Source organism: Protopterus annectens, chromosome 6.part0 (genome assembly GCF_019279795.1).
Source record: "Protopterus annectens isolate FY-2018-M chromosome 6.part0, PAN1.0, whole genome shotgun sequence".
NCBI classification, from domain to species: domain Eukaryota; kingdom Metazoa; phylum Chordata; order Ceratodontiformes; family Protopteridae; genus Protopterus; species Protopterus annectens.
In genome coordinates, this window is record NC_056737.1 from 320,028,117 (window position 1) to 320,043,252 (window position 15,136).

General features: G+C 35.5%; 1 protein-coding gene across 4 annotated transcripts in view; it reads left to right on the top strand.

Annotated features, from left to right (window-relative positions):
• Nucleotides 1-15,136, top strand: part of CAPN3 (calpain 3) — a 673,389-nt gene that overhangs the window by 167,036 nt on the left and 491,217 nt on the right. The gene's annotated exons all lie outside the window — the stretch shown is intronic.

A 15,136-nucleotide genomic window follows, 5' to 3' on the forward strand; every position in this document is an offset into this window, starting at 1 on the left:
GTATTGCCTGCAATTCTGTGTCTCCCCTATCCCAGTTAAAGTTTTCCTCCTATATACAGTGTTTTTCTTTCCAGACATATAGGATTTTCAAGCATATCATTTTCCTGCCACCTCCATAAGGCTATTCCCTCTGCCCAGACCTTTCACCTCTCATTTCTACTATCATTTCCCATAGTAAACTGTTTTGTCTCTTACTGCTTCCACTATAGCATCTCTTGACCCTATCCAGACCGGTAAACTAATCTCTCCCTCTAGAAGTAAGCATTTCACTGACTGATTGTTTTTTTCTCTATGCCAAACACATTTCTTGTTTCAACCCACTCCGTTCACCCTGCGGGCTCACTCCGCTCCCCTACCCCACCCCCAAATCCCACCCACCCCAGTGCACCTGACCTTATACTTCCCTAGCCACACCCTCAACCCTAATCTACCAATTACCTCTCTTCACAACTCTTTATCAATTAACAAACTTTGGCTCCTTTTTGGTTAGCCTTACCTTGCCATACCCACCTTGTCCCTCAAACCCTCCACACATCACAACTAGTCTTCAGTTTTTTCTCCCAATTAGCCTAACCTCCACCACCCTACACCTCTAACTATGTATAACCATTGTAGGCCTATTCACCTTAACATCTTTTCTTAACCATTGGGCTCACCTCATTACTTATATCTCATTGCCTAACTTCCTATGAATCCCCAGCTTTTGCTACATTTCTTCACCTCCCAAGACAAACAAGCCCTCTTCTCCTATCACCTCTCTAAAACATTGTAACATAACATCCTGTTCATCCTTCATTCTACCTCACTTTCATAGACTAAGCCATATTAAATATCTCCAAATGAAAAAAAGGACACCTTTCTCTCTGTAAAATGTTCATACTAATATGTAACCCTCAAAACTGCTTACTACTACACGGTGATATCCACCCAAACCCTGGTCCTAACTTCACCACACCAAATACTCTTTCAGCCCCTACTACTGCTCCCCTCAATCTCCCAAAATGCCTAAACTCTCTACTTATAGGTCACCTCAATATAAGAAGTGTTAATAACAAAATTACCCAGCTACATGCCCTATTAGACATCTATTTCTTCAACATCTTATGCCTTACTGAAACATGGCTTAAACCTACAACTAAAGACAATGACATTGTCCCTCTAGGCTATAACATTCTCAGACTAGACTGCCTAAATAAAAAGGGAGGTGGAGTAGCAATACTGTTCAAATCTGAACTGAAGGTCACATCATTAGATTTACATCCTCCACCACCTAACTACACAGAAATTTTAACCTCAAAGTTCCAAATTAATGCTAAGAAATCAATATACATTATCTGCTCTTACATCCTCCCTGGGAACAATATCAGTACTCTTGAAAATACACTAAGCTGGCTTTCCATGTCTCTACCACAAGAAACCATACTCCTTGGTGACTTTAATATTGATTGGAATAGCTGTACCTCTGCCACTCCAACTACGCATATAAACCTCTTTGGCTTCCACCAAACCATTACCTTCCCTACCAAAACCCACAAGCCTAGCAAAAAACAAACTACCTTAGATTGGATACTAGTAAATAATGACCTCCATACTTATCAAACAGGTATACTCCCCGACAATATTAGTGACCATTCTCTTACTTACATCTCTAGGCAAAAGACTCACATTCATAATCTAATAGCTTTTAGAACTACCAGAAACAAAAAATATTTCAACCCAAGTAATTTTCAAGCTGAGCTCAAAGCTTGCAATTGGTCTCCCCTAAAATACCTACCTCTCGATGAAGCCGTTTCATACTTTAATAAAACGTTTTTGCAGATCCTTGAGCACCATGCTCCCGCTTGTACTGTTAGAACAAAAAATAAACCAGCCCCCTGGCTGTCTAAGGACATAAGGCTAAACATTCGATTAAGAAACAAACTCTGGTCCAAATGGAGAAAAACTAAAAACCCAATTGATCACCTAAATTTTAGACAAATTTGTAATACCACTAAAAATCCATAATCCTTGACAAAAAAAACTATTACCTCAAAATCCAACAGAACCAAAAAAAACAATCCTCAAAAGTTCTGGTCAGGTATCAACAAATTACTCCACCCAGGACAGTCCAAAACATCTAGCCCTTCTAACCTAAGCCAAACCTCTCCCAACCAAATTGCCGACACCTTTAACAAATTTTTCTATGAAACAGTCCAGTCACTAGCAACTACCTTACCACCTATTACCACCACTAAATTTCCCTCACTAACCAACTTGCCCCAGTTTTTTAACCTTCAACCTGTTCCAGCATCTTTAATACACTCCTTGCTTCTTAAACTTAAACCATGTACACCATCAGCTGACTTTCTCCCAGCTGAATACCTGCAAATTGCAGCTTGTGTACTTGCCTATCCTATTTCTATCCTAATAAACAGAACTATCTCTGAATCTTATGTCCCATCCATCTGTAAACTCTCCTATATCATCCCTCTGCATAAGGGAGGTACCTCAAATTAATTATCAAACTTCCGCCCAATAGCCCTTCTCTCTCCCCTTGCAAAAATTATGGAGAGATGTATCCACTGGCAATTACTTCAGTCCCTCCTACAAAACAACCTACAAGCTGACTGCCAACACGGTTTCAGGCCACACCATAGTACTATAGCAGCTCTTCTATCCTTCACAGACTGCATTAATAAAAACAGGAATACTAATCTTCTATCTTCTGCACTCTTCTTAGACCTCTCAAAGGCCTTTGATATGGCTAGCCACCAACTATTGATAGGTATACTTGAATCACTCTCCCTTGATCATCAACTAGTAAAATGGTTCCAGTCCTACTTTGAAAACAGAAAACAAGCCGTCCTGTGGGAAAACTATCTTCTCAGCTTCCTATCACCCTTGGTGTCCCTCAAGGATCCATTCTTGGACCTCTCCTTTCACAATTTTCATTAATGATCTAAAAACTTCCCTTCCCCAAGCTACATGCATACAATATGCAGATGATTTGACTCTGATATGTGCCGCATCCTCCCCTGCAAAATTACATACTAACACACAAACAGTCTTTACTTTAGTTGAAAACTGGTTCCATCAAAGATGTCTCCTCCTAAATCCGAAAAAAACTAAATTACTACTATTTACTCCCACACAGAAGTCTCCTCTATCAATTTCATAGTGAAATCAAACAATGGCACAAAAATAGCCCCTGAAACCACCACTAAACTCCTCGGTGTAATAATAGACAACCATCTCAACTTTGACACACACATTAACTCAACTATTAAATCAGTAAATAGAAAACTTGGATTCCTCTATAGAATCACACCATTTCTTACAGAGTCAGCAAAGATCTCTATTGCCCAAACCCACCTCATTTCCACCCTACTCTACGCCTCCCCTATCTTTACGAATCTATCCAAAAGCAACCTAAATAAACTAGCAACCGCCTACAACAACATAGCCAAATTTGCCACCGGTGCCCATTTCTGTACTCACCACTGCCTTAATCTTAAACTTCTAGGATGGCTGGAAGTACAAAATCAACTAGTTTACCAGCAACTCATTTTTATTCACAAGATTTTGCATCCTACAAATACTCCCATACTATTTAGCTTAGTTAATTCTTATAAAAATCTTCCTACCCTAAGATCTGCTAAAAAGCTACAAGTTGTCACCACTAAATCCATTAACAAATCTGGGGACTGCCTATTCTCAAATGCAGTTGGCAATATTTGGAACAAACTTCCAACTGAAATAACATCCCTTACTTCCACCAACCTTTTCAAGAAACACTTGAAAAACATCATTAAAACCCAATGGCTTTGCCCCTGCTCCAAGCCTGACTGATACTTTTCTTCCTTTTTTATATTTGGACTCCCTAACTGAATTATTTTTGCTGAGACTTCTCTACCTTCTATATATGACATGATTACATTTTTTTTCTCTTTTATTGTTGTAACTCCCTACTGTGCTGTGTGAATTTTTATGCACATTAAATATATTTTTATTTTTTTCTTATATATATATATATATATATATATATATATATATATATATATATATATATATATATATATATATTTGTATATATATATTTTATTTATATAAACTGAACAAGAACAATTTTCTTTGTTTATTTTCCTAAATGGTAGTAAAAAAAAAAAAATGTTGCTTTTGCTATAATTATTTCTGCCAATCAATTGTATACTTATGTAATTATTTTGTATTTCCACTTTTCTTGTGGACTATGTAATTATTTTGTATTTCTACTGTTCTTGTGGACTATTTGTAAAAACTTTTTTTCTTTTTATTGTCTCGGAGCTTTTCTCATCAGGCCTCTACTGAAAATGGACATATATCCAGTTAGACTAGCCCAGTCAACAGATGTAAAATAAATAAATAAATAAATCTGGAGCTTTCACCAGAATTTGTATCCTTCATAGATTACAAAGCTGTGAGTATTATCACAATTTTTGGCACTTTTTGCCCCCACTGTCTGTCAGTCTTCATCCCCCTCCACTGCCAATCTGCTCATAACAGGGAGAGGGTCGGCTGGGAGGGGATATCAGTCAACCAGCTATCAGCGATATGTTTTCTATTTAATTTTCCATGCCCATAATACATACATCTGGTATGGTGTAGGGGAGTGATATGATCTGATTTTCTTCAGGACTGGCTTTGGTCCCTTTGACACTAAACTATGACTCAAACTTTAGATTGTTTTTCTCTTATTTGATTCTTGCTTGAAATTATGTTGCTTTAGTCTGTTCAGTATCTCTACTCATCTCTTGTCAAGTTCACAACACCCTGTAAGCATGCAATTGCTTGTGCTACTGCTCTTTGAAATTCTTTTATTGCTGATGAGATGCCAAAATGTAAGTCTTATGTGTCTACATCTTCCTAACAGTTTATTAAACATATCCAACGAAACATTTTTCATCTAGTTTTCCAGTCAGAATTCCAGGATTGCAGATAACACTAAAAGGAACTTAGTGTTTAGTATAATTGAGACTGTGTCCTTGCTTGTAAGCAATTAAGCAATTAGTAATGTTCTCGGTTAATCACCTTTTTTCAGATCTTGTAAATCAACACAAGTATATATATTTTCTGATGTGTTTCCTACTGACATCTACATTTTTTATTTGCTTTGATTTTTTTCTTGCTATTACTAATGACAGCCACTGGCACTTTCCACAGGGCATGCATTATTTGCATAGCATCCCCTGGATCTATATGAATATGATATTCTCCTGGATGTGTGAGTACTGCATCATGCTAAACTTCTCAGAAGCCAAGAAGCCCAAATATTAGGTGTTTAATTAAATAATTTACCTAAGTAATCCAATGCTACTGTTTAAAAAAGATTTTGCACTTTCTACTTTTCTATTCACAAATCAGTTGCTTCTGACTCAATGGCTTTAAATGGAGTCCTGAAAAACAAATTCTTTGCATGTTGGCTTATTTCTATATCATTATTTTCTGACATAATGTTAACTGTGCACCTGCCCCTACTTAAATTTAACATTCTGTTTATTAATACAGAGATTTCCATGTAAGCAGTAATACTGGCTGCCATGTTGCATTGCCTTTTTACTTTCCAGCTTCACAGAGTCAAATATTTCCATTTTCATAGCACAAACAACTAATTTGTTCTTATGTTTTTCCTTAATACCTAACACATTTTTAAAAACTCATTTTTGTTTTACACATTTTTGTTAAATTATTCTTTATGCCACAGTTAATTCAAAACTGATTAAATTCTACTTTTTAGTCATGCTTATAGATGCATCTAGTATACAAGAATTAAATATCAACATCGACAAACCTCCTGTGTACCTCATGACTTTCCTTCTTGTCTTCATTAATGTCATTGTACATTTTCACTTTATGCCTCACTTTTACTTTGTACGACATGCATTTTCTCTTACATCCATAACCTACTTTAATTTCACTTTACACTGCTGACATTTTAGATAAAGTTTTGTATGACATGCATTTTCTCTTACAAACATAACCTACTTTAATTTCACTTTACACTGCTGACATTTTAGATAAAGTTTTGTCTGCTTTTCTTAAAAGCCTTTCTATTGTCTGATCATTTTTACACCACTGCATTTTGTCTCTTATTGACTAATCATGTAATTTTATAAATTCACAGTCTTTGGCTATATTCTTTAGTTAAGCAACATATGCTTTTCTAGTTTATATTGAGCCTTGGCTCTTTGTGAATAATAACTGAGGAATAAATAAAAGTATTCATAGGACCACAGCTAGTCCTACATTTTTCACTTGTTTATGTCTTTTTGCTCTTCTTAAGAGGATACAATAATTAAACACCTTGATGCTTCTTCCCTTGCTCTTCTGTGATATGCAGAAACATTGTACCTTTTCAGGCCTGTCTTCTCTTCTGTTTCACTTGCAGTGAGAAACAAATCACACTTCTCGATCCTCAGCTTCTGGTTTTCTGCCTAACCCTTGGAGTGACAGAATTTCTGGTTGTTGCATCTGGGTAATCTTACATTTAAAAGGACAAAATATTTTGAGGTCTTCTTAAGTACTGTGTGAGTAAAAGTCTTAATGGAAGCTTTACTTAAAAAAAAATCTTAAACTGTGAATTTTATTTCTTCCCTGCAGAATGATTATCAGTCATTTGAAAATAAAAAAAAATCATTCAGGATGAAGTGCCATCTTACAGTACAGTTATATAAAAAGATAAATAATTCAGTTTTATCCCATAATAATCACCTTCCTAGCCTAAGTGATATTTACGTGTACTCACTCTCATCAACATTTTGGCATTCCCAATATTTTGTTACAACTACATTTCATTTTCTGAAGTTATGGAATTCACAATCTGGTCTTGCAGTTATGACAAGGAATATGATCTGTAACTGGGTCAATGCTCGGTTTTCACCTCTGAGCCACAAAAACAATAATAAAAATTAACAGACCACAGCTGAGTAATATTAAGTTAAGACCAACGTTGTTTAATAGACAAAGTAAGTGCTTTCACGATCTGTAACTGACCGCTTCTTCAGACTTAAACATTCATATAGACAGTCATAGCATTTAAATGATGTAGCATCCAATCAACAAATTAAAAACATGTTTTATATCTTTCAAAAACTAGACTGAGTTAATCAAATCTGTCAAACAGAATATTTAAATATTTAAAAATATAGTATATTAATTCAATAAACATCAAAGAATACAAAAGTAAAGAAAACAAAATACACAACATAGTATTAAAATATGCCTTTTGAAATTTAGTGTTTGAGTGGTCTGGCTTTTAGGAAGGTTTAAGTGACATTGCACCATTAATCCCTGGGAATTTATCAGCTTGCAGTAGCAGAATCCATCTTTGCTCTGCTTCTTCTGCCTATTCCTGATGTCACCACCTCTACTATTTTGTTCTATAATTTCTAAGGCTAAAAAGTTAAAAACATGTTTTATATCTTCAGCTTGTACGTGTCTTGCCAAAGCATTTGTTTCTTTGGCATTGATTATATCTCTTGAATGCTCTAAAATGCGCTCTTTGAAACTTCTGTTGGTTTTACCAACATAAAATACATGGCATATTTTACAAAAGCTAAGATAAACTAAATGCTGTGTCCTGCAGTCAGCATAAATATCAATATCTATGTTGAACTTCTGGGTTAGATGTGTGAAAGTGGTGTTTGAGCAGATAAACTTGCATGCCATGCAGTTTCTACAAGGAAATGTACCTACTCTCTGAGACAATATTTTATTTCTATTCGACTGTGATTTACAACATAGTTGTCTTTTCAAAGATTTTCTATTCATAAATTAGAAAGGTGTAAAACATGTTTTTAACTTTTTTGATTGGATGCTATATCATTTAAATGCTATGACTATCTATATGAATTTTTAAGTCTGAAGAAGCAGTCAGTTACAGATCATGAAAGCGCTTACTTTGTCTATTAAACAACGTTGGTCTTAACTTAATATTCCTCAGCTGTGGTCTGTTCATTTTTATTAGTTATGACAAGGAACCTATGGACTCCAGTTTTCTTCTGAGCTGGGCATGCAGTTTCTGCGTTCACAGGAGTTTTTGCTGGGGTCTTCAGTCTTCTGTAACACCCAAAAGAAATCTTGGTAGGTGAATTGGTTATTTAACCTCTAGGAGAGTGTGTGTGTGTGTTTGTGTGTGTGTGTGTGTGTGTGTGTGTGTGTGTGTGTGTGTGTGTGTGTGTGTGTGTGTGTGTGTGTATGTGTGTGTGGCATCCAGCCAGAACTGATTCCTACCTCTTACCTTTCGCTTGCTTGCTGGAATGCACTTTGGTTCCCTACAGCCCTAAATCAACTAAAGTGGGCATTGAAAATGGATATTTAGTGTTTATTAAGGAATAGTATCAGTATATGCTTGGTTATTTTAATTTTATTACATGCATGGACTTATGAAATCCGTACATTGAAAAAATGTATAAAGTTTGTTACCTTCATAATGTATATATCTGAACCAATGGTTTTCCTGTGCTAAATGATAGTTATAAAGGGAGTAATATCTAGGCTATTACACTATTCACATTGTGTAGAGTAAATATTCTGCTATGTACATCTAATCATTTTTAGCTAGGTTGGCTCTGACCACATGTTGTGGCAGTCAGCTGAGCTACATCTGCAAGACTGTATCTGGAAGAAGTTTCTCAGCTACCAAACCATGAGCACTTGGAATTACTACTGGTTTTGTTTCAATCTTGAAGTTGCTGAAGCATTTTAAGGTGTTCAGATGTTATACTCAATACAGATATAACCACATACAACATTCTTACAACAAAGTATCCAAAGCCTCTATTTTATAACATTTGATAAATTTATTTATTTATTTGGTTATTTATTTCCCAGAGTGTGACTGCTTTAAATGTTTTGGTAGGCTTTGGTTACTTCCTTGCAATGATGCACTTTCTGTTTTTGATACATTTTTAAGGGGAGGTTTTTCATGGTGTATGTACATATGTTGCCTTTTATTTTAATGGTTTTGCAGATGTCTAAACTGTTTTTTGATGAAAGCGCTTAACCTTTTGTTTTTATTTTATTAAAGTTGATTTCTTTTCCATCATAGTCAAAATGTTGTTTGTGATTTAGGACCAGTTTATGCTGTGTGTGGTCATCTTCCTGTTTTTGGTTAACAGATAACCCACGTGTTAGATTTTTAAAGAAACTAACCTTGTAGTGGGACACAGGTTGGTGTTCAGAGTTAAAAACTGGCTGACAACAGAACTTGTATTATAATAACCCAAGTGACTCTGACTCCCTCCAGATGCCTCACTCCTCTCAGTAACTGTGACATTGTTAAAGTCTTCAATAGAAGGTGAAGAAATGCTCTCCCTAGCTATAGCATGCTATGAGATGATAGGAAGGGCAAAAAAAGTGGAGAAGTGGACCTTTTCTTTTTCAACTAACAACATCTAATCCCATACTCACTGTTTATCCCCAGTTAAATAATTCTAAATACATATTGCCTTCCGTAAACTAAATACCCACAAAAGTTGCCTCATTACCATATACATTCCCCTTGGAAACAACATTGCCACTGTCAAAGATATACCTGGATAACCAGCAATATCCCAAATAAGCTATAATTCTGGGAGACTTCAACATCAAATGGAAGTCAACAGTCATAGACATGCCTCAGCACTCCATAAACCTATACAACGTCACTGAACTTATCCCCACTCCCTCTAGACATAACAAAAATAATAATAAGACCACCACTTTAGACTAGATACTAACACCCAATCCCACTAAAATTACATTTGCTAGAACACTCCCCAACACCATTAATGAGCACCTTCCAACCTATGCCAACAGACACCTCTTATGCACCCCAAACTTACACAACTTTAAGAATGTACAGAACACAGCACAATTTTTAGAAAAATACTTTTGTAGAGGTCTTACTGTCCCCTTAAACATCTTTCACTTGATAAACCAATACTACAGTTTAATCAGACATTTCTTAGCATTCTAAACAAAATAGCTCCTGTAAGAAGAAAATGTTTGAAAGTAAACCCTGATCCATGGCTTAAACATTCAATCAAAGGACTAAGGAGGAATAGAGATAAAGCCTGGTCAATATTGTTAAAACATAAAACATAACAGAATCACAAAACTTTCAAACAGCAATGAAATTTCACTAAAAGAAAATAACTGAAGTTAAAAAAATACTTCCTTACAGCACAAAATGCTAACCCAAACAACTCAAAATTGCTGTGGAAAATACTAAATAAATTGCTTCAGCCAGCCAGGTAGGAGCAAACAGCAAATTCCCTCCCCTAATCCCCCCTTGAAACTATTATCAATATGTTTAATACTCAGTTTATCTAAACCATCGCCAACCTTGTTAATAATAATAATAATAATAATAATAATAATAATAACTTCTGACAAACATGTACCCTACACCTCCAACACCAGTTTTACCCTAACATCATTCCCCACAACAAAATCAAAAAATGCTCCAAAAATTAAAACCTACATTTCAGGATGCACACAGCCTTTCAGTAGAGTATCTTAAAATTTACACAGAAGCCACAACCTACGGAGTTTCTATGCTACTTAACAGGTCAGTCCAGGAACAGTACATTCCAGCCATCTGATAAATATCTTATATCTTACTACTATATAAAGGGGGTGGCTCTGAAGAACTAACTATGGCCCAATTGTCACCCTTCCACCCTTCTCAAAAGTCCTTAGGAAATTTGTCCATACCCAGTTGCTCCAGTATCTCTTAGACAATGAAATTATCTCCCATACACAGCATAGCTTCAGACCCAATCACAAAACTGCAACAACACTTCTGGTCTTCATGAATACTATCAACCTCAATAGAAACAATGGTAAAATAGTCTGCGCTCAATTCTTAGATATCTCAAAAGCATTCAACACTGTCTCACACTACTAAAAAAATAATAACTTTGTAGGCATGTCAAACTCCCCCCTACAATGGTTCATTAGCTAATTTCAAACAGACATCAAGCTGTCCAGTGGGAGTCCAAACTCTATACCTTTGTCCCACTTACACCAGGGATGCCCCAGAGTTCAGTATTAGGGCCTCTATTTTTCAACACCTTCATAAATGATCTTCAGACAGCCTCTAATCATCACATGTTAGTACAATGTGCAAATGAATCAACTGTAATACAGATAATCTTAACTCGTCATAAACAAAAACTCAAGAATCTTTTAGAGTTTAAAAATAAAGTACAAATAAAAGAGATAGAGATATATTTAAGAAGTTATATGATGTATTTAGAGAGACTGACAAAATGTAAAATATTGCACGAGGGGAATCTCAGAAAACAAGAGGAGTCATAACTGTAGAGTGCTAAAGATAAAATAACGGAGTATTTGGATAATATGCATGAGTTTAGAAAGATTATTAAACAACTATTTTTGATAACAACTCCAGAGCACAAAAACTTTTAGCACAAAGACTTAGGCAACAGAAAGCAGAAAGGTTTGGCACCAAAATTAGAGAGCGTATAACAAGAAAATAACCGGAAATCCTATAAAGTGTTAGAGTTATTTTGGAAATTGTATTAAAATTTGCATAAAGCAGAGGAATTTGGAATCCAAGAAAAAGCACAAATGGAAATGTTTATGCAAAAGCTACGGGAAGATGAGGCTCAACAGCTAATAATTAAGACAGGAGGAGAAGCAATAAAAATGGTGATGCATGGTCAGTCTATAGGCAGGTCTACAGTGACAAATGGTATTCCTTTAGAAGTTTGGAAGTTAGGAGGGAAGAAAGTAATAAAGCTCTGGAAGGTTTTGTTTAATAGTATTTTAAAAGGAGGTGAAGCACCAGCATCTTGGAAAAAAGCTGTGGTGGCTGTATTCCCCAAAGAGAGTAAAGAGCTGTTAGACCTATCTTCATATAGACATATTTCAGTTTTAAACCATGATTATAAAGTATTTATGTCTTTACAAGCTATGAGAGTGGCAGAAGTTTTGCCAAAACTGATAGAGATGGATCGGTGTGGTTTTGTGGAATGGAGGCAAACATTTGCCAACAATAATAGAACAGTGATTATCCAGGGGAAGCAGAATGTAAGAAAGTACCACTGCTGTGTGTCTGTTTTGATGCAGAGAAAGTATTTGATAGAGAAAGTCGGGATTTTGTGAGTAGGGCAATGGAAGCATTTTCTTTTCTTGCTACAATAATAAGGTTAATTAGGAAGATATATGAATATTCAGAGGCAAGAATTAAGGTGGTAGGATTCCTCTCTGATAAACTGTGTTTGAACAGAGGAACCAAGCAGGAGTGTCAACTTTCCCCTATGTTATTTGCTTTATATTTAGAGCCATTGGCAAAGAAATGTAAGGGATTTAGAAATTCAGGCATATAATTGGTATTATAATCAAGAAAACTTGGCTTTATTTGTAGATGGCATTATTTTTAACATGATAAATCCAGAAAAGGGCATTTCTGTGTTGTAGAAATTAATGAAGATAAAACAAAAACTGTAGCGGTAAATTATGTACTGACACATTAATTGGTTCAGCAATATTCATATTTATGGGGACATGATAAGATGAAGTATTTAGGTGTATGGATTAAAAAAAAAAGAATTCTGTTATGCCAGCTAAGGATATGTGGGAAGGGAATGAACAAAATATAATACAAAAACAGACACTGAAAGCTCTTGTTTATGGACATGGATAGTAAGATACAATAGAGAAAATGCTTTTAATCCCTTTAGTTTTATATTAAAGTCAGGCATATTTTTTATCAACTAGAGAAGTCATTAGCAATAATGAATAAAAAGCTGAAGGAATTTATCTGGGAATGGAAGAGGGCAATAATTAAGTGGGATAAGTTGATTCTCCCTATAGAAAAAGGTGGTTAGGATTACCTGGTTTGTATACATATTTTAGAGCTATGCTGTTAAAGCTCATATACGTAACCCAAGTAAAAGAGTTTAAATCAAAGTGGAAAGGGATGATGATGAAGTGGAGTGGGGGGAGTTCTAGAAATAAGTAGAGAGTGTGATTTTGGAAACAGATCCTTAAGGACAATAAGAATAACCATATAAAGAATCATATTCATAAAGGTGCAGAAAGTATTCTAAGAACTAAGCAGGAGAAAGGAGATTTTGCCATTAGAGACGACTGCAAGTAGGGGTCCAGGAAATAGGCAAGATGGGGTTGGAATCTACTGGAGAAGGCTGTCAATGTAATCAAGGTACTGAAAGCAAATAACTAGAGGGGGAAAAGTAACAGAGTGGAATGACGCCAAGCAGAAGTCTGCAGTGCAGATTAGTGACTGCCATTCCTAACAGTGATTGATATCAGAGTGTAGGCAAACAGAAAGGGATAGGCCAGTCCTAACCCTAGCAGGGATTTTAATCAAGTCTAGAACAGAAGCTAAAAAGGATTATAAAATACTGCATGATTACTATAAGAATCAATCAGAGGTGGTTAGAAAAGACTTGAACGAGAGACTGGAAAAGCAGTTTACAAAGGAACAACTGAAGGACATATGTATGTCTCCCAAGTATACAATAAAGTCTAGAAGGTGCAAGATTTTTTGCTTGGAAGTGTTTGTATAGGTGTTTTTATACCCTGAGTAGACTTCAAATAATTCCTCCTCAGGTAGATAGTAAATGCTGGAGGTGTGATGGGAAAGAGAGAGGTAACTGGGAACATGTTTTTTGAGAGTGTGATAAATTGGCAGATTTTAAAACTGCAATACATAGTACTCTGTCAGAAATATTGGAGGAGCAAACTGCTGCAGCTAAAGAAATTATTCCTTTGAGCTGGGACACAGGATCTAAAATGCCAAGATGTAGTAAGGCGTTATTAAGTTTAATCCAGTTGGCTGCCAAAAAAAAGCAACTACTAGAAAATAGAAATCAAAAACTAAACTGGAGAAGTTCTGGATATTGTTAAAGAGATAAAAGAACTGAGATCTTTTGAAAAGGGAAGGAACAAATTACCTAGAAGTAAATGGAAGTTGTGGGAGCAACACATGCATAAAAATGTTCAGGAGTAGGAGAAGGAGTGAGGTTTAAGAGAAGGCCGGAACTCTTTAATATATGTATGTTGGAGAATATGACAGCTGTTATAAAGAAAGAAAAGATATGTGCAATGTGTAATGCATGAAAAATGTTATTATGGTTTGTTTTCTTTTCCGTCAATGTATGTGTGCCTATGTCTTCTAAGTGATCATTTAATAAAGGTATTAAAAAACGAGTATCACAGATTTATGTACTCCTTTATGATTCTGTTTCATGTACTGTTTTATATTTCTGTTTTTATGACACTGTTTCATGTATTATTGTAACGCTGGAGCTTTTCTCCTCAGGCCTTGGATAAAAGGGGTTCCATGTCTAGGTGGACTTTCCTGGTAATCAAATGGAAATAAAATAATGAAATAAATATGGAATTCTCTCCTGTTAAACCTTAAGGACCACCTTTCTTCAAAACACAACTGGAAAGTCACCTAATAAACTCATAGCTATGTTCTTATAATATCCCAGGATAATCCCAACATGCCCTCCCTTTACTGTCCTTCTCTTACCTCATCACCTACCCTGGCAATAGTTAAATCCGTTGGAATAATTGAGAGAGTCTCCATATGGAAATAATTTTATGCAGCAACACCTATCCCTATACTCACTCTAGCTCTCCTGGAATTAAATGTACTCACTTTAAATACACTTTCTAACATTCATTCTTACAACATAAAAAGCATTCTTTAGGAAACCTTTTCATTGTTATATGCTGCTTTTCTCATTCTATATTTTTCTGTTTTGCTCAGTAGGTAAATATGACCAAAGTGTGAAAGTTACCATCAATGAGTGCCTCCGATTTATGTACTTATTTTAAGATTCTTTTGCATGCATTATTTTGTTTCTTTATTATGGTTCTGTTTCATATATCATTGTAACTCTGGAGCTTTCCTCCATTGGTCTCCATTGAAAAAGAGTTCCATGCCTAGCTGGACTTTCTCAGTAAACAAATCCAAAATAAAATAATAAAATAAATAACAGCAAATGTTCTCCTCAGTGAAGAAACATACAAGTGTTGTACTGGGTACGGTTCTGACGCCAGTTTCCTTTGAAGTGACAAACAGGAAAAATCACAAAGATGTTCGACAGCATTGCTAGAACAGGTAGAGTATATGGGG